General features: G+C 31.6%; 1 long non-coding RNA gene and 1 pseudogene across 1 annotated transcript; both read left to right on the forward strand.

Moving 5' to 3' along the window:
- The first annotated feature begins 1,060 nt into the window (after positions 1–1,060).
- LOC145562517 (uncharacterized) lies at positions 1,061–3,312 on the forward strand. Its single transcript, XR_014094395.1, has 4 exons — positions 1,061–2,302; positions 2,408–2,510; positions 2,598–2,672; positions 2,758–3,312. It is a non-coding gene; the product is annotated as an uncharacterized LOC145562517 (long non-coding RNA).
- An 11,085-nt stretch (positions 3,313–14,397) lies between these two features.
- LOC145565368 (protein FAR1-RELATED SEQUENCE 11 pseudogene) lies at positions 14,398–16,988 on the forward strand (annotated as a pseudogene).
- The last annotated feature ends 2,309 nt before the right edge of the window (positions 16,989–19,297 follow it).

A 19,297-nucleotide genomic window follows, 5' to 3' on the forward strand; every position in this document is an offset into this window, starting at 1 on the left:
CCATTCCTTTAACAACCCATACACATGATCACATAAATGAATACCGGTATGAGGGGGAGCAATGTAAGAGAAGTTCAGAATCTTTTTTTGCAAACACCAATATTTATCAACATAATGAGCAGTTAATGAAATGTATCCATCAGTGGTTATGGAAGTCCAACAATCAGAGGTCAATGAAATTCTACCAGAAGAAGAGGCCAACACATTTTTCAATTGCTCCTTTTCTTTTTTTTGCATCTTAAGCACATCAGATTTTATGGTGTTTCTTGTGACAGGTTTGAAACTAGGATTCAGATAAGAAAATAACCTCCTAACACCCTTATATTCCACAAATTGAAAAGGCAGATCATGCTCAACAATAGCAAGACACAACAATTCACGAAAATAGGAAGCATCAAATTCAGGCAATCTATTCCCTAAACCAGAAGATGTTTTCTCTAAAATCATTTGACGAACATCCCTAAATGACCTTTGTTTACAATTTTTAAGATGACGATGAAGATTTCCTGTTCCATTCGTACTATTACCATTAAAACTTACACCACACTTTTTACATTTGCAAATCAAATTACCATTTGCATCAGGCTCATCCAGAAACTCAAAGTGCACCCAAACATCAGAAGTAAGGCGACGTTGGCGTTTCTTACCAGTAACAAGCACACGAGGTTTACCAGGGGAAGCTTTCTGGCTTTTGCTCTTCCTCTTAACATCCATTGTTGAATTAATTTCTTCCTCCTCTCCGGAAGAAAGTTCTTGAACATTGTTGGACATAATTATTTCCTGCCAAATTACATTAACTAGATTTACTTCCTTTATCGTCCAAAAAATTCATATAATCCATAACAAAATCAATAAATCAATTTGTATAATTAGCATAATGCTTATATCATTTTGTATAATTACATAAAATCAATAGATAGCATGAAAATAACAAAGTTAATTCGAATAATCAATAAATAACTTCGTATAATTACATAAACTAGAATAAATACGCATAAATCCAGAAATCAATTCATATAAGTACATAAACAAGCATAAATTCGCATAAATTTGCATAAATCAGTTCGTGTAATTATATAAACTCGCATGCATTCGCATAAATCCATAAATCAATTCATATAATTACATAAACAAGCATAAATTTGCATAAATTCGTATAAATCAGTCGTGTAAATGTGTAATTACATAATCTAGCATAAATTCGCATAAATCAATTCATATAGTTACATAAACTAGCATGAATTCGCATAAATCCGTAAATTAATTCGTATAATTACATAACCCAGCATAAATTCGCATAAATTAATTTGTATATACTTGTAAAATAACAAAATCGATTCGTATAAACTCACAAATTAAGAACAATAAGCAAGAAACGTACCTTATAAGAGTGAGAAGATAAGAATTGTAGTCGAATTCAACAATGGTGAAGTGATTTTAGGGTTTTTGAAATTTTGAGTGTGCCGTTTTTGAGGAGAGAGAAAATTAAAGAGAGAGAACAGAGAAGTGGGTAAGGAGTAAGGACGGCTGATCTAAAATGTGGTAGAAAATGAAAAATTAGGGTTTTCATTTTATATGTAGAAGTAGAACCCTCTTAAGAAATTGGGCTGGGCTGCCTAATTTACAATGTTTACGATTTTTTTTTTTTTACTTAAAATTGTTCGGGTTCACGTACCTTATAAGAGTGAGAAAATAAGAATTGTAGTCGAATTCAACAATGGTGAAGTGATTTTAGGGTTTTTGAAATTTTGAGTGTGCCGTTTTTGAGGAGAGAGAAAATTAAAGAGAGAGAACAGAGAAGTGGGTAAGGAGTAAGGACGGCTGATCTAAAATGTGGTAGAAAATGAAAAATTAGGGTTTTCATTTTATATGTAGAAGTAGAACCCTCTTAAGAAATTGGGCTGGGCTGCCTAATTTACAATGTTTACGATTTTTTTTTTTTTTACTTAAAATTGTTCGGGTTCTCAGGTCGGGTTCGGGTTGACCCGACCTGATTTTGACCTGAAATTTATTTCGGGTTAAGTGGGTCGTTTTCGGGTTGAGATTTTCAACCTTAACCTAACCCATTTAACTTCGGGTTCGGGTTCGTGTCAACCCATTTAAGTTTTCGGGTCGAAAATCTCAACCCTAACCCGCTTTTTTCGGGTCGGGTTCGGGTCGGGTTTTCGGGTCGGGTCAGTTTTTGCCAGCCCTAATGGCACATGACATACTAGCCATTCCATTGTCTACTGTTGCATCGGAATCCGCCTTTACTACGGGAGGTCGCCATCTTGATCCTTTTTGAAGTTCTTTGACGCCTAAGGTAATGTTTTTCGCTTCATGTTATAAGTTATTTTATTTTAACATATTTATAATCTTATATTTTATGTTGCTTTTTTTTTTAATTTTTTTGGTTTGTATATGAAAGATGGTTCAAGCTTTGATTTGCTCTCAAGATTGGCTTAAACCAAAGGGAATCATGGAAGTTAATGTTGAAGAAAAAGTAAAAGATTTAGGGGAGATTGAGAAAGGTATAATTTCTATTCAAATTTCTTACACTATTACTTTCATCATTAATTATTTTGAAAATTTTAATGTTTATTTTTACATTTTATTAGAGGTAGAAGTTGATGATGGAGATCATGAGGTCATTTTTGTGGACTATTTTGCATGATTTAATATTTGGATCGGAGGTAATGTTTCAACACTTATTTTCTTGTAAAGTATCTTTAAAATTTTAATTTTTAACGTTGATGATTTTTTCCCCCTTTTTGCTAGAGCCTAGTGGTGCATATGGACATATGGTCGATGGAAATTAAATATGTTGGTGATTTGATAGAAAAATGGAGATGAGAGATTATCAAGATTGAAGAACATAGCTCATTTTCATTAAACTTGAATTATTATTTTGGTGTTGTATTTAACTTGGGACTTGTTTTATATAAATTTGGACTTTTTTCGGTTTGTATTATGATGTATACTGTGTTTTTTATTTTTATTATTATTATTTTATATTGTGATTTATAAATTTTAGGTACAAAAATGGACAACGCGAAAATAGAACAAAAACGTTAAAAAAATGGCGTACTACCTACATAAACATTGCAGGTCAACGCAGGGAAAAAAGCGGGAAGAAAAAAAAAAAATCAATTCGGTCCATTCCGGCCCAAAACCGGACCGGACCGTAACAAACAGGTCCAGACTGAAACTCGAACCGGTTGATTACGGTCCGGTCCCCGATCCTTAAAAAAGACTGATTCCGGGTTCCGGTCCGATCCGGTTTTGGACCGGTGCCCAGCCCTAGTCATATCTATGAAAGTCAAATTCATTTGTATTATTATCGGTCTCCTCTTGCCTACTCCGATCAACTGAAGTTGATATTGGTTGTGTAGGATGATCTTGATGAAATGTTGGTGTCGTAACATACATTCCATCTATGTTATTTTGCTCCCAATTCCATAATGCATTTTCCTTAAAACCTACATCTCTCCTAACTTGAATTTATGAGTATATGGATCATATACCCTATATCCTCTTGGAAGCAATAGCCAAGGAAATTCCTTTTGTCTACTTTATCATCAAGTTTATGACGTTTTTGCTAAGGTACAAATCCATACACTTTTAAATGACTTACAAATGGTTTTATATCCCGTCCATGATTCAATTGGTATTCGACCTTCTATTGCTTTTGTGGAGAGTTGATTTTGAAGATATACGTTAGTATAAACTACTTGTGCCCAGGAATTGTTAGGCATTCCTTTAACCTTGAGCATTAATCTTGCCATCTTCATTACAATTATATTCTTTCTTTCGGTTACACCATTTTGTTGCAGTGCATATGGAACAATAATTTGATAATGTATATCTTCCTCATCACAAAATTTGTTGAACTCTAATGAGGTAAACTCCTTGCCATTATCGCTTCTAAGATTCATTATTTGTGATGAACATTCTTTCTCGACATAATTCTTGAATTTTTTGGAAAAAATTAAAAATAATAATCTCAAATTTGAATTACCCTTGGGGGGTCTTCTTTTTCTACAATCCCAAATACCGGTTACCGATAGAATGGGTTTTTTTTTTTTGTTAAAGTGACACATGTCACAAATTAATTAGTTAAAAAATATTAAAGAAAAACCAAAATTTTAAAAAATCAGAAAATCTTGACGCCAGCCACCCCATGATGCCGTCCGACCGCCCAAATGCGCCGGTTTTCCCCTAGAAAAACCTCTCGCCATCGTCGCCAACCATTTTTCCTTCTTTCGCCGCCTAATTGGCCACGGCTGCAAAACCCCTTTTCATTTTCTCTCTCCTCTCAAGGCCCAGCCACAAATTGTACGCCGGCCGGTCGTGAACCTCCCTTGAAACCCCTCCCCTACTTTCGAAAACACCTAAACCTCCCCTGAAACCTTCGTTTTCATGGCTGGTGGCTGCAATTTTGGAGATTCGTGGCTGTAATTGTGGGTTTCGTGGCTGCGATTTTGGGGTTTCGATGGCTGCATGGGAAATGGGAGGGGATTTCGTGGCGAGGGGAAAACGGCGACGCATGGGGTGGGGGAGACGCGGCATTCCGAGGAGGGGAGGTGCGGCGGATTGGGTAATGGTGATGGAGGTTAGGGTGGGACGGTAGGGAGGGGAGGTTGGCTGGGTTTTTCTGATTTTTATTTTTTTTTTTTCGTTTTTTTGTTTTTGTTTTTTTTTTACTTTTTTAATTTTCGGATCAATCATGACTTGGCACATGTCAAAGTGACCTGATATAGTAGGTCATTGACTTTTTTTGACCGGTTAAGGATTAAAGAAAAAGAACCCCCCAAGTTCGGATTATTCCAGAATAATCCAAAGTTGGGATTATTGTAGTAAAATTGATGAAAATTGGGATTATTATTTCTAATTTCTCCAATTTATTAAATATTTTAAATCTTCAAAATGATCTTTCATGAAGTATACCCATGTCATTCGAAAAATCATCAATGAATAACATGAAATATTTGCTATCATCAAGTGAAAGGGTTCTCGTATGACCGTATACACCTGTATGTACGAGTTCCAATTTCTTAATCGCTCTTCTCGCAAGTCCATTTGGAGATAGGTGCCTTGTCATTTTTCCTTAATTGACAACCATTGCATACACCAATTATATTCGAGATAATCGCTATACCTTACTATGACCAAACGCTTGTGCCATAGCCATGTAACTTCTTCTCCTTCAGCTTGCATCACCTTTTCTTTTTCTGCATATTGCCAATTTAAAGGAAAACATTTTTGTTGCACCTTAACATTTGCAACTTGATTTCTTTGTAAATCCAGTATTACACATGATTCATCCTTAAAGTGAACTGAATATCCATTCCGAATCATCTGAGGAAACACTAAGTAAATTCTGATTTAAACCAGGGTCATAAAGAACATGATTAATCAACTTTGTGTCTAGTTTTGTTTCAACGGCAATAGTACCTTTGCCTTCAGATTTCACCATTGCTCCATCAACCATTTTGCCATTTTGATAGGGATTTTAACACGTGTGTTAATGTTGGTGTATCAAAACGCTTGGTCATATCACTCATATGATTTGTGCATCCACTGTCTATAAGCCAATCATCTCTTAGCACCAAAAAAAACAAAAGTCAATCATCTCTTTTATTATTGTTATTTTGATTAGCATAAAATAGGTATCCTTCTTCATCAATTGTTTCTGAAACACTTGCTTGTTGCATTTTAAACCTGCATTCTTTTCTTCATAATTTGTAGTTTGTATTTTTGCAAATTTTGCGAGGAAATTTACCTTTTCAATATCTTTCCTTATTGTTCCATGAATTATTTTGTTTGAAATTTCCTCTTGAATTTTGATGTTTTGAAAAGGAAAAAGAGAGTCTATGTCTTGATTGAAAAGCTCCTTCTGGACCCTCTAAAGAAGTTTCATTATCTTTAATAGTCATTCTTTGTTCATGAATTAGGAAACCAAGAAAGTCCACAAGGGATAATGTTATGAGATCTTTTGCTTCTTCAATTATTTGAAAGACTGTATTGTACCTTTTTTACAAGGTTATAACATTTTCTGCACCACTCGTTGATCCGTTATACTTTCACCCATGGCTGTTAATTGATTAACGAGCTCTATTACTCTAGAAGAATAATCTTTTATACTTTCATCTTTTCCCATTTTTAAATGATTAAAGAACTTACTCAACAAATAACCAATAGGATAGAGAAACCCACTTCATACAACACCACCCCCCCCCCCCCCCCCCAGCTAAAATTGTAAGAGTACTTCCTCAAAATTCGTAAATGCTGCAGCAAATTTACCAAAGTAGTCCGCTTATTCACTTGCATGCAAAAGACTTAACCATCCTCAGGATCTAGGGTTATCAAAATTAGAGTTAAACATAGTAAAACACAAGAGATTCAACATAGAGAATCCAAGGACCAGTCAACCAGCATACCCAATTAAATGGTCAACTCTCTAAAATCTGAGAAACAAAATACAGAATTTTTGTCTAGTGAGTTCCTGTTAAGAATTGTCCAAATCCTAGGAGCAAGTTCAGTGGTCAAAACCCAGCAAGAAAGAGACTTGAAAATCTTATGTATGCCTGCCATTAGCTTGGCCTTAGGGAAGGTGTAGACTGGAAAGTCAGCCCAAAGAGAAACAAGTGTCAACTGTGGCAGGACTACACCTCAAGCTTTGGTCTGCACCAGAAGCTCAGAATCTAGGAATAAAAAATAAAAATTAAAAAAAAAAAAAAAAAAGAAAAGAAAAGATATCTTTTTGGATTGTTGAGGAGCGAATAGAAAGCAAAGGATTACCGGAAGTCTGGAATGGTAAAATAAATAAAAATAAAAATAAATAAATAAATTTTAAAATAAAAAATAAAAAAAAGACTTGTGAACCTGCACTGCAAACATTGTATTCTAATTTTTGGAATTGAACATGTAAAGAGTGTGGTTGCTTTCCAAATTAGGAGCATATGAAGAAAAAGGAAGACTTGTGGACATCACCCAGAGAGTTATTACTAATTGAGACTGATGATGACTCGTGAGTCAAACCTAAACAAGTGTACACCTCAACCATCCTCTTAGTCAATCACCCCCCTCTACCTACCCCTACCACCACAAAGAAAAGAACAATAATTATTTAGTATTAATATTTTTGTTAAGACAAGCATTGCCAGCGTGAGGGTTTTGATTTTCAGTTAACTCAGTACCAGTCAAGTTTTGGACTGACAAACACCCTCTCTGGTACTCCGAACTAGAGAAAAGCAGAAAGTAATACCAGAACAAGGGACCAATGTGCTTGGAAGGTTCCAACAATTGATTGACCTATGAAAAGGGATCCAACTGAACTACTTTAGTGATGAAAATTTAACAGTTCCAATCACAAACAGGGAAAATTACACTATTCAAGGAATCATAAAATCATAGGGGTTAAAACTTACGCTGGGCAGTTATGATTGGTGTTGGAAACGCCACAAGAGCATTCACATGACCAAATTCCTCTCTGATGTATGCTCCTTTTTGACAAAAATGTACATCTACTCTCCTTTTCTTTCAAAATCTACATGCAATAATGAACACAACTGATAAGAAGGCAACTAGGCAAGTACAGTTTCATAAAGCCACTGTAATGTAATGTAAGAATAACAGTTATTAAACACATACATAGTACCTGAAGTGTAGCTTCCTCAGAAAATGTGAACGGAAATGTGTTCAGTATATCAGCATCTCTCATTTGTTCCTCTAACCTCTCACATTCTTGCTCGTGATCACTCCAATGAGAAATCTGAACACAAGTGGCAGAATGTCAAAATCGAGGACATGGTGTGTGTCCTGATTTAAGGTTGGATCCTAATAATGTGCCTTGTGCACATTTAACACAACAAATAATAGATCAGCTGTTTCTACAACATAGAAATATGAATGTCATGAAGTAATTCAAAAAAAATAAAGAAAAAAAAAAATCAATTTTTTAATTAAGAATGGTTACGCATAAGAATTTGTAGATCATGATATCTCCCAACGGTTTTCAAGCATCTTCCCACATCAGTAATAACATTCTACTTAATACAAGAAGCATTATAGGAGACGGGAAGATTTTGAGAGCAAAGCAAAACATTCTAATCATACCATATCCAATACTCAAGTTTGTATATAAGCCTACATACCGCTGTGTATTAAGAGGAGTGACCCATTTCCACAGATCATCCACATAAGGAATATATGTGTATGTATATAACTTCCTAGTATTATAAATAACCAAACATCCTTTATTGACCATCAATTCCTTTTGTGCACAAGAATTCACCCAAAAAAACACAAAGGACCACAGATCAGCAATACTGCAGACCAGAGTTAACAATGTTTCTTGCTCATTTCAGTTCCAACTTGGAGACTTTGTGATCATATGTGATACTTCTTCCGGCCTAATATGCACCACATTACGAGTCCTTGATTGATTGATTAAGTCACCGAATGGCCAAAACCAATACTTTTAACTTTCATAATTCAATCACGAATTCGAGCACCCAAAACAATTTGATACGTATTCAAGATTCCATTAACTACCCTCAATCCTCATTCAAAAGTACTTAATATAAATTTACTCTCTCACCCGCTTATTGACCCCTTGAAATAGAATTTCGAACAATAAAACCCTACTCCTGAAACAAAGGCTTTTCAGAATTCTTATATTTGCACCCAAATATTGCACAACAACAGTGTATAATCCTCATTAGCAGTTCTAATACCATACAAAACCAAAGTAATCAACGCAATTTAACTTTTCAAATTATCAAAAGTTCTAACACCCAAATTATAACAATAAAAAGTAACGAAATGCTAAATTCCTGAAATACCCTGTAAATATCCTAATATACCCAGAAAAAATAAGGGTATGTTATAGATTATGGAATCAACCCACTACCAAAATCCTAATTACAGGAAGATGAAATTAATGATAAAGATGATTAAGAAGAGAGAAAAATGTAAAACCTGGTGAGAGAGTGAACAATAGGCTACAGCACCGCAACGAGCACAGCGTCTTATCGCTGGGCCAACGCATCGAGTGCCTCACCCTTTTGCCGCGCACTCCATTTTTGCTGCAGTCGAAGTGTCCCTCCCAAAGCTCCCCTTCTCTTCCTTCTATGGCTTAAACACTAATTGGAAATTTGGACTCTTTTTGGACGGGTTGACTTAACTTCTATAGTCCTATGGGTTTCTTTGCCCATCAAACAAACCAATTACAAGTTTACAACCACTCCATATTCAAAACCATACAAAACCATAAATCGTACCAACCCGCTAATTATCAGAACTAACCTAATCCAAGATGTCAGCCAAATAAGGTCATTTTAACTTTAGACCAATCGAACCAAACCATCAACCCAAATTTACAAGGTTAGGGTTAGGTGTTAATAGATAAGTTACATAGCACTTAGATAAAGTTAATAAACATGTTGAACTAGTTGGACTGAATGTTCATACTTGTACTGTTGTACCTATAGTAACACTTTCAATGAAGTTAATGCTTTACTCCATATTTGCAACTTCCTATATGTGATTAATACGGAATATTTTTATGAAAGTACACATATGTACAATTCAACATAAAAATTAGAAACTCACAAGATCTTGTTAACTTTTAAAATTTAGAAAATCGCCATCCATCCTAGATACAAATGTGCGCTTATTGGTCACGTGTTGATCCGTTAGGTCAATTGCAGATCTTAGGAACAATATTGTACGTAATACGTATTGTGGTTGGAAAAGCTAAGTATCTAAGATAAGTCATTCTTTACCCCAAAGTTTGTTACCAATAAAGTGTTAGCACAATTAATAAGATGCTTACTCCAAATCAAATCTACCAAATGAGGGTACTTGGGGATAGGGATTTTCTTACCTTTTTAAGTGTCTAACCTGTAAATACTGGACCTAAACCATAATGGTTAAAGTTTGGTTTGTGTTGATCCTTCTGCTCACCAAATTTCTCTCATTAAGCAATAAGAGATTAGTGCCTTAAGATTTTAATAGAGACGCACACCCACACACTTCTTGTAAAAACCCTATTTTTTATTTTTCTTTGGAGATAATGTAAAAACTCTCATTTAAATACATAGTCATTGTGAAAATTTCTTGATGCATGGTTTAAGATGCCAAATCCTAGTAGCTTTTGATTTTATTTTGTAATACGTAGTACTGTTTTCAATCATATAATAATACGTAGTTGATAAAGTAGATTAAACCACATTAAGGGATACTAGCAATTAGGGTAAGCCTAATTCAATAAAGTTTTGATCTTTTCGACTTAAGCAAGAAGAAAAGCAACGTAAATTTATTTTGATATATTCGAAAGAAAAGCAACGTGTTGAAATCAATTCGATTCAATCTAACTAACTCACAATTTTCATGTTTTCATAAACTCAAAGCCATTCTATGTTCTCATTAATGAAAACAAATATTTATAGACATACAATCCCATGCCTGATAGAAAAGGCAAACCTAGAAGATAAAATTAAATCCTAACAAATTAATAACATTAAACCAACAAAATAAATAAGGAAAAATAAATCCTAAAGAAAAAAGAAAAAAAAAAGACCAACATCCTTATCTTCGATGCTTGATGTGCATCATTCTCCTCCTCTTGAAAAAAACTTGTCCCAACTAAGTTTTCTCAAATTAAGAAATCATCCAAATCAAACGAACGAAACATGAAAATATATTCTCTTGAAGATCATTCTTTCCACCAAAAGTTATCCCAATTTTAAGTGTGGTTACTTCCATATTCAAACAATTAGGAAAAGATATATCATGAACAACCAAGTCTAATTTTTGCATAGAAATATGTTGTATAGCTTGAATCTTCTGTTCATCTTGATTAATTGTTTGGGTTGCATCAATTAATGGATAAGACAAAGCTAAATCTAATTCATCTTTGTTTCAAAAAAAAAAATAAAAATAAATAAATCTAATTCATATTCTAGCACCTCCATTTCTTCTTCATCTTGCACAACCAGATTTGAAACATTATCAGCCTTGTTCATAGAATTAGAGTCAACCACCTCCATCTCATGAGCTTTTGTTCTTTCAAACTCTTGCATCTCAACCAAAATTTCTAATAATGTTTGTGTTACTTATTGCAATTATTGATTCATTTCCAACATTCTCTCCATATGTGTTATAAGCTCAATTTGGTCGCCCATATTAAATAACAAATTACAACAGCAAAGAACACGTCCAATACCTATCTATCACATAATAGACTTAAAATTGGCCCATTGGAAGAAACTGACCCAGTTTAATAGCAACCTTTTTCAAAAATTTCTGAATTATTGTACGTGAAAACTAGACAAAAAAAACACCCAGAATCAAAAAAAGAATCGTTGAAAAATCTTTTGTAATAAAGGAGATATAGCCACTAGAAGTTGACCCTCAAAACGGTTCAAAACTGACGAAAAAAGGACTTCTAAGATCCGATGAACCGAGAAATTTTTCAAAAACCTTTGGCTCTAATACCAATTTGATGTGGATTAAACTACAATAAGTATAACTAGCAATTAGGCTAAACCTAATTCAATAAAGTTTTGATCTTTTCGACTTAAACAAGAAGAAAAACAACGTAAATTTATTTTGATCTTTTCTAAAGAAAACAACGTTTTGAAATCAATTCAATTCAATTGAACTAACTTACAATTTTCATGTTTTCATAAACTCAAAGACATTCTATGATCTCATTAACGAAAACAAATATTTATAGGCATACAATCCCATGCTTGATAGGATAAGCAAACCTAGAAGATAAAATTAATCCTAACAAATTGATAAATAAAATTCAACCAACAAAATGAATAAGAAAAAATAATTAAATCTTATAGAAAATAAATCTAGACCGACATCCTTGATCTTTGATGCTTAATCTGCATTAGTAGTAAAAATTAAGAAATCATAAAAGTTACCCTAAGAAAAACATAACCTTCAGCACATACATCAGTTTAATTTATTGGAAAATATAAAGAAAAAAAATCGTTTATAGGGTTAATTTGAAAATTTGAAAATATACTCTGAATAATAAAAATAAAAAATTAATAAATAAATAAAAAAAAAAAAGACTCTTAAGACTGAGGAATAGCTAAAGTAGTTAGAGCTTTTCTTCTGATTTTAAGGGATTTTAAGATCCATTCTCATCACACAGCTTTGAACAGCTACTCATTAAACATGTTACTTTAATAAAATGGCAATAAATCCCTTTAATAGCACTTTTTACCCCAAAATTTTGGGTCATTTGATTCAATCCCTTGTCTTTCTTTTGTGCCACACGATCTATAAAAGATGGAACATATAATTTCATTTTATTTTTCTTGATTTTTGTACTTTTACTAGTTTAAACCCCGTGTCATGCACAGTAATTTTTAATACTTAATACTTATCATTAGTTTAACACTATTATTAAATTATAAAAAATTATAACTGATTGCAAAATAGGATGAAAGTTCTTTAGTTACAAAAAATTTTTTAAAAAATTTATCACACTAAAGAAAATAGAGAGAATAATATATGCACGACTAATAAAAATAACTATGAATTTCATTACAAAGTTATAGATAGCAAACTATTATTGCATAATGTTGTATAAAAAAAAAATATCTTTGTTTGAATGTGTACAAATGGAATATACGTATCAAATCGGAAATGTAATATTATTGTATTTTGTATTAAAAACTTCTCTAAGAAGCTTTGACAAAAAAATAAAAATAAAAAAAATTTTAAAAAAAAAAACTTTTGGAGGGAAAAATTTTAACCAAGAGATGACATGTGTCATTTCTAGTTTCGCTTTTAGTATAAAGTTATAGATTAAGCACGCACGCATCCAAATTATTTATCTTCTTTATTCTTTTAGAAAAATAATCAAACATTATCCAAAGTAGTTATATCAAATCATACGACCAAAATCGAATAATCACCTACTCTCACGAGTCAAATTATATTAACATTGTCATATGGTATAAAACAATAATGTTGGGTAAATATTGCTAACTTTATATTTAAGAATGATGAAAGCGTACACGTAATTCAACTTTGTTGACGATCTTTAGCACATGAAATGAATCCTCTAAACATGGGGGAAAACTATTAACTATTAGTTAAAAAAAATAAAGAATGGTTGATTGTCTGAAAAAGAGAGATTTGCAAGTACTTTGGTGATCTTAATTTGCAAATAGTAAACATTTTAAGCCCCTTTTTTTTCCAAGACAAGGAGATGGGAAAGTTCTAAAAGAGAGATTTACCAAATCTTTTGGTAATACTAGAGATCATTAGCACGTTTAAGTTGTTACTTTTGCTTTTATTGAAAGAGAGACCTAAGAAAATTTCAAAGTTGTACGTAAATATGATCACACTACTACATACTTTGGGCATGTTTAGTTCAGCTTAATTTCATTTCAGTTCAGTTCACTTTAGTTCAGCTCCTAATTTTCTTCTCTCATAAAATATTAATTTCAGCTCAGTTCAATTCAATTCAACTCCAATCAGTTCAGTTCAGCTCATTTTAGTAGATGTGAACAGGCCCTTCGTATATATCAAGTTATGAGGTGCTCAATAAAATGAGTTGGCTATTGTAATGGTTGTCAAGTCCTCTATTAACCCTGCTTTATATTTCAATTCAATTGTTATATATAAGTATAAAATAGTTGAAAATAGCATAGACAAATGGCAATATTGCATGTGTATGTTCAACATGACTAACTAATGATACACTTAAGTGAAAATCATATCTTTCATAAATTGCTAATTTTGATAATTTTGCAAAGTGTTACTCTATAATCTAGAATTTTTTTTTTTTTTTTTTTTTTTTGACAAAAGATAATCTAGTAATTGTAGCTTTTACAAAAGAAAATAAATGGGATATATGATGCACCTAGTTTTTCCTTAATAAACAAAATTGTATGTAATTTATTATTCCTAAAGGCATACCAATTCACTATTTGAACATGACACTATCAACTCCTATGCTGCCATAAACTCTATGCAAAAGCCAAAACGTAGCCTCCTAAGTTAAAAAATATTCTCTAGCCACTATTTTTATCAAGCACTAATACAAGTATTACGCAAAAGCTAATTGGCGCCCCGGGGGCGCTAGATAAGAGCAATATTTGATGCATTAGCTTTCTCACATTTATTACTATTGTATTAAATATTTCTTATTGTCCCAAAAAAAAAACACAAGAGTACTATGTGAAATGTGAATACAAACCAAAATTAATTACTGCCATAACTCTCCTTAATTCATGGAAGATAAAAAAAACAATTATTTTACATGTATATCATTGTTCTTCCAATCGTCAAAAACAGAAACATGAAAAATTGATATTTCATGGGTATCATATGAACCTCCATCAAATACAAATCGTCAAAAACAAAAACAGAAAATAAAAAATGTTTGATTTGAATGAACCTCCATCATATGAAGAAGAAAATCATGATCAATCGAACTTATGGCTTGAGCCATTTGTGGGTCAAACTTTTCTTAGTGAAGAAGAAGCATGGGTATTCTACCAAAATTATGCACGCCTCCATGGTTTTAGCATTGGAAAAGATCGAACGAAAAAACAAGATGGTAAATCATCCGGCGTGATTTCTATTGTCATCGTAGTCAAAGTCAACCACTAAAGGAAATTGACCCAAACAAAGAGCAAAGAAAGAGAGTATCCACTAGATGTAATTGCAATGCTCATTTGCGTATTAAATTGAGGAGATGCAATGAAATATTTGATGAAAAATGGCATGTAACTACATTTACAAAAGAGCATAATCATCCTCTTTTATCTCAATCACAAGTGCGGTTCCTTCCGGCAAATAGAATGATAAGTCAAGAAGATGAGAAGCATATTCTTATCTTAAAGGAGGCCGGTCTTACAGTGAGACAAATTATTCGTGTTCTCGAGCTTGAAAAAAAATCTAGAACACGGAGAGTTACCTTTTCTTGCAAAAGATATCCGTAATCTTTTTACTAAAGTGAGAAGATCAATTTGTGGAGATGATGTAGCCAATCTACTGCAATATTTCAAATCTTGTAAAGAAGAAAATTCCAACTTCCAATATGTTGTTAAGGTTGATCATGAGAGGAAATTGGAGCACTTATTTTGGTGTCCGGCTCAATCAAATGAGTGGTATGATAAATATGGGGATGTTGTGGTCTTCGACACTACTTATAAAGTAAATGTATATGACATGCCGTTGGGAATATTTGTCGGTGTTAATAATCATGGGAAGACAATATTATTTGGATGTGCACTGCTACGGAATGAGACTACAGATACTTTTAAATGGTTAATGAAGGTAAATATTATTTAATCATGTGCTATCTTATTTTTAGTTTGTTGATAGACATGTGCTGATGTGCTACCTTATCAATCGAATATTGGCAAACAATATTTACATTTGGCTAGTCATTAACAATATAACAACAAACGTAGCATACCTTCGATAAAATTATCATATTGTATTACATGTTAGCAATTATCATATAGGTATACAGCTTGCATTACATGTTAGCAATTATCATATTTATTAAGATAAAATTTTATCATTTATTACTAGACCATTTATGAGATATTATTGTGATAATGTGATATTTTTGTGATAATGTGATATTCTAATAGCATTGGCGTCAGTTTAGTGGAGTAGTAGATATCATCATTTAAAATATGTTCTTATCATATATACTCATGACAATTTATATAGGATTAATTTTAATAACTGATTTTATTCCTTATAGACTTTTGTGGCTACAATGAAGAAACCACCAAAAACCATCATAACAGACCAAGATCCATGGATGACCCAAGCAATTGCTCAAGAATTGCCACACACTAAACATTGTTTTTGTATATGGCATATCACTTCAAAATTTAGTAGTTGGTTCACATTTATTTTGCGTGATAAGTATCAAGACTGGTGTAAGGATTTTTATACGCTTTATAAGCTAGAGTCCGTTGAAGATTTTGAGAATCAATGGCCCATTGTTGTTAACAAATACAAATTGCTTGACAATAAACATGTTAAGGGTTTATACCAAATCAAAGAATTTTGGGCTCCAGCATACCTTCGAAGCTATTATTTTGGAGGAATGAGAACTACAGGAAGATCTGAGTATATTAATGGTTTCTTCAAGAGATTTGTTTCGTCTACTTCAACTTTAAAAGATCTTGCTAAACAGGTTAGTAAACTTTTTTTTTTTTTTTTTTTGGAAAAAAAAAATATGTTCTTTAAGTATATTATTTGATGTAGTATAAATAATTAACTTTTTTAAATTTAAGGTTGATGTTGCGGTTCGTGAGATTATCCAACGACAATCACATGATAATATGTTGGCATTTAGCAAGATAAATGTTTTAAAAATCAAGTCACCTTTGGAAAAACAAGCTTCTGAAGTGCTCACTCCATTTGCTTATGAGAAGTTTAAGGAGGAATGTGGCAGGTCAAGCCAATATTCTATCATTTGTAGTAGTGGGTATGATTTCTCGGTTAGATATTATGCAAATGAAAAAAGTCGATGTCATAAAGTGTTTTGGGATGGGAACATTGCAATGTGCTCTTGCAAGCAGTATGAGTTCTTAGGGATAATTTTTAGGCACATACTGCGAGTATTTCTTCAAAAGGACTGTCATGAAGTTCCATCTACTTACTTTCCTAACCGTTGGCGCCTTGATGGAAGTACCACTTCAATTGATCATGTTCCAGATGAGCAAATTATACAATCAAATGAGTTAGTAATTGATGATGATATTTCATGTCCTCCAAAGTCGAAGCCCAAAGGACGACCAAAAAATAAACGACAAGTGGGTGGAAAAGAGTTGGCAAAACAAACAAGACACTGTTCTAAGTGTAGGAAACCAGGACATTATGCAAACAATTGTTGGATGGATAAAGAGAATGCAAATATTACAGATGATGCACCAAGAAAAAAGAACAAAGTTGTTGCGTGTAGTGAAGATTTGAATCCTGTTTTTTTAGTCAAATATTAGATGAGAACTATATTAAGGTTTTGTTGTTGATTTTCTTTTTATGCACTTTTAAGGTATTCTAATTTCTATTATTACTTCTAATCATTTTTTTTTTTGGAGTAAGAATCAATATAATAGAAAAAATAACTACATTTTACAGTAGATATGAAGCGTTTCTTCACCAAAAAAAAAAAAAAAATGTAAACTCTTAACTATAATACTACTCTTGTATAGTTGTCTTACTCATGGGAAATATATAAGATCATGGAGAATTGAATATCTTAAATGAAAAGTAGCATTAAATGTTAATCTATTGAAAATTGATTCTGCTACATTGTTTTATGGACATATAATCACATTAAATGAGTAATAATTAATAAATTGATAAATTATATATAAATATTTATACCTTAACTAACGCCCCGGGGCGCCCGTTAGCGGGATCGTTAATTAAATCAGAATAAGTAATATTTTGTATATATCTTTGAACTAACTAATCAAGTAATCAGACTTCAAAATCTATTGTCAAACAATTAAATTCACACACAAATATATACGTATATTTATAGTCATCTCCGCTCATTCTCACTCCCAAGTTCCCAAGCCTCAAATTTATTTCCTTTTTTTTCCATGATATTGTGCTTTGTTTTAATTTACTTTTCTTTGGAACTATTCAAAATCATGAGCTATGATGTTAAGTTAGAACTACCACGAACTAACAATTTTGACATATTCAATGAACATGAAATATTTTCAATCACATCTTATATCTTGTCAAACTAACAAATAAAAACTAATTAAAAAAAAACTGTTAAGCGTTATTTAGTATATAGCTATTGGGCGAATGTATTGAGCCCTAATCTCTTGTCAGGTTGTATATATATATACTTGTTCATAGTCTAATACAACTACGGAAAATTAATTCCTGACATGGCATCAGAGTCTCTATGATTAATAAAATATGGAAATGTTTCATAGAAAAGATGGAAATGTTTCATAGAAAAGTAGCATTGGAAAACAAATCTAATCTAATATATATAAATAAAGTAGGCATTTTTCGGGAGCATTCGACGCGCCACATAAGCAAAGGTATATTTTTGACCAATTAAAAATTAGATTTCTATTTTATTTTAGAATTTATAAATTCACTTGCCACCTAAACAAAAGTGACGAATGAGATTTAAGAATTTTGCCACATAGTTAAAAATAACAAATAGTGATTTATAAGGATTTAACTTATTTAAAAAATTGAAAATTATCTTTTAAGAAAACAATTATCTTTAGATATAGGATTTATATATCTAAGATAATCTTGATAATGTTTATGATAAGAAATAAAAATTATTCCTTAATAATAATTAAATTAAAATTTTTGATGCCTACCACTATAAATTGACACATTCTACCACATGAATAAAATTTCATATCAATACAAAACCAAATCAAGCGAATTTTGTGTCATAATTTTGTTTATTTGGAATGCTTAATGATTATGTGTTTATGTTTTGTTTACTGAATTTTGCTTTAATATGCAGATCTAATTTAATTAATCAACGAATTAAATTCGAGCAAAAATGATTGGAAAAACAAAGTATGATAAGGTATTATATCTATATAAATCGTTTACATTTATTAAATTTTTTTATAAACCTTTTTAGTTTTTATTAATTAATTTTATAATTAAAACAATTCTTTTGTGATTTAGGTAGCTTAATCAAGTCATCAAATTAACTTAATTGAACAAATTAATGTTCATGCCTCAATTAAATCCAACTTTGTATAGTTTCGTCCAAAATTAATTGAAAGAAAATTTTACTCATTAGTTACTTTTCAATCGTTACAAATAAGAAGCGGCGACTGGGGACGATTAAAAAATTCCAATGCATAGATTTGATTTTGTGCAATTACAATTTTTAGATCAATTTTACAAAAATTTTATTGATTTATTTTGTAAGACTATAAAGATTAATTTTATATAAATTTTATTTTTGCTAACATGCTTTATTTATCCAGTTTTATTAGATAAAGAAATAGAAGATAAATAGTATACATGTTTTTATTATTTTTTAATAATTCTATTTTTAAAAAATCAACAAATAATGATTTAGGATTTAAATATGTAAAAAATAAAAAAAAAATTTCACATTAAAGATTTTATCCTTATGTAACCAATAAATTTTCATATTTACAATTTTTTTAAAAGATATCATATTTACAATTTATTTATATTTTTAAAATTCAATTGTCATATAACTAACAACCACAAATAAAATACATAACAACAATAAATAAAGTCTCATTATAAATTACATTAAAAAAAATACTTTTGT

The sequence above is a fragment of the Chenopodium album genome, chromosome 10 (genome assembly GCF_948465745.1).
Source record: "Chenopodium album chromosome 10, dcCheAlbu1.1, whole genome shotgun sequence".
Classification (NCBI taxonomy): Eukaryota; Viridiplantae; Streptophyta; class Magnoliopsida; order Caryophyllales; family Amaranthaceae; genus Chenopodium; species Chenopodium album.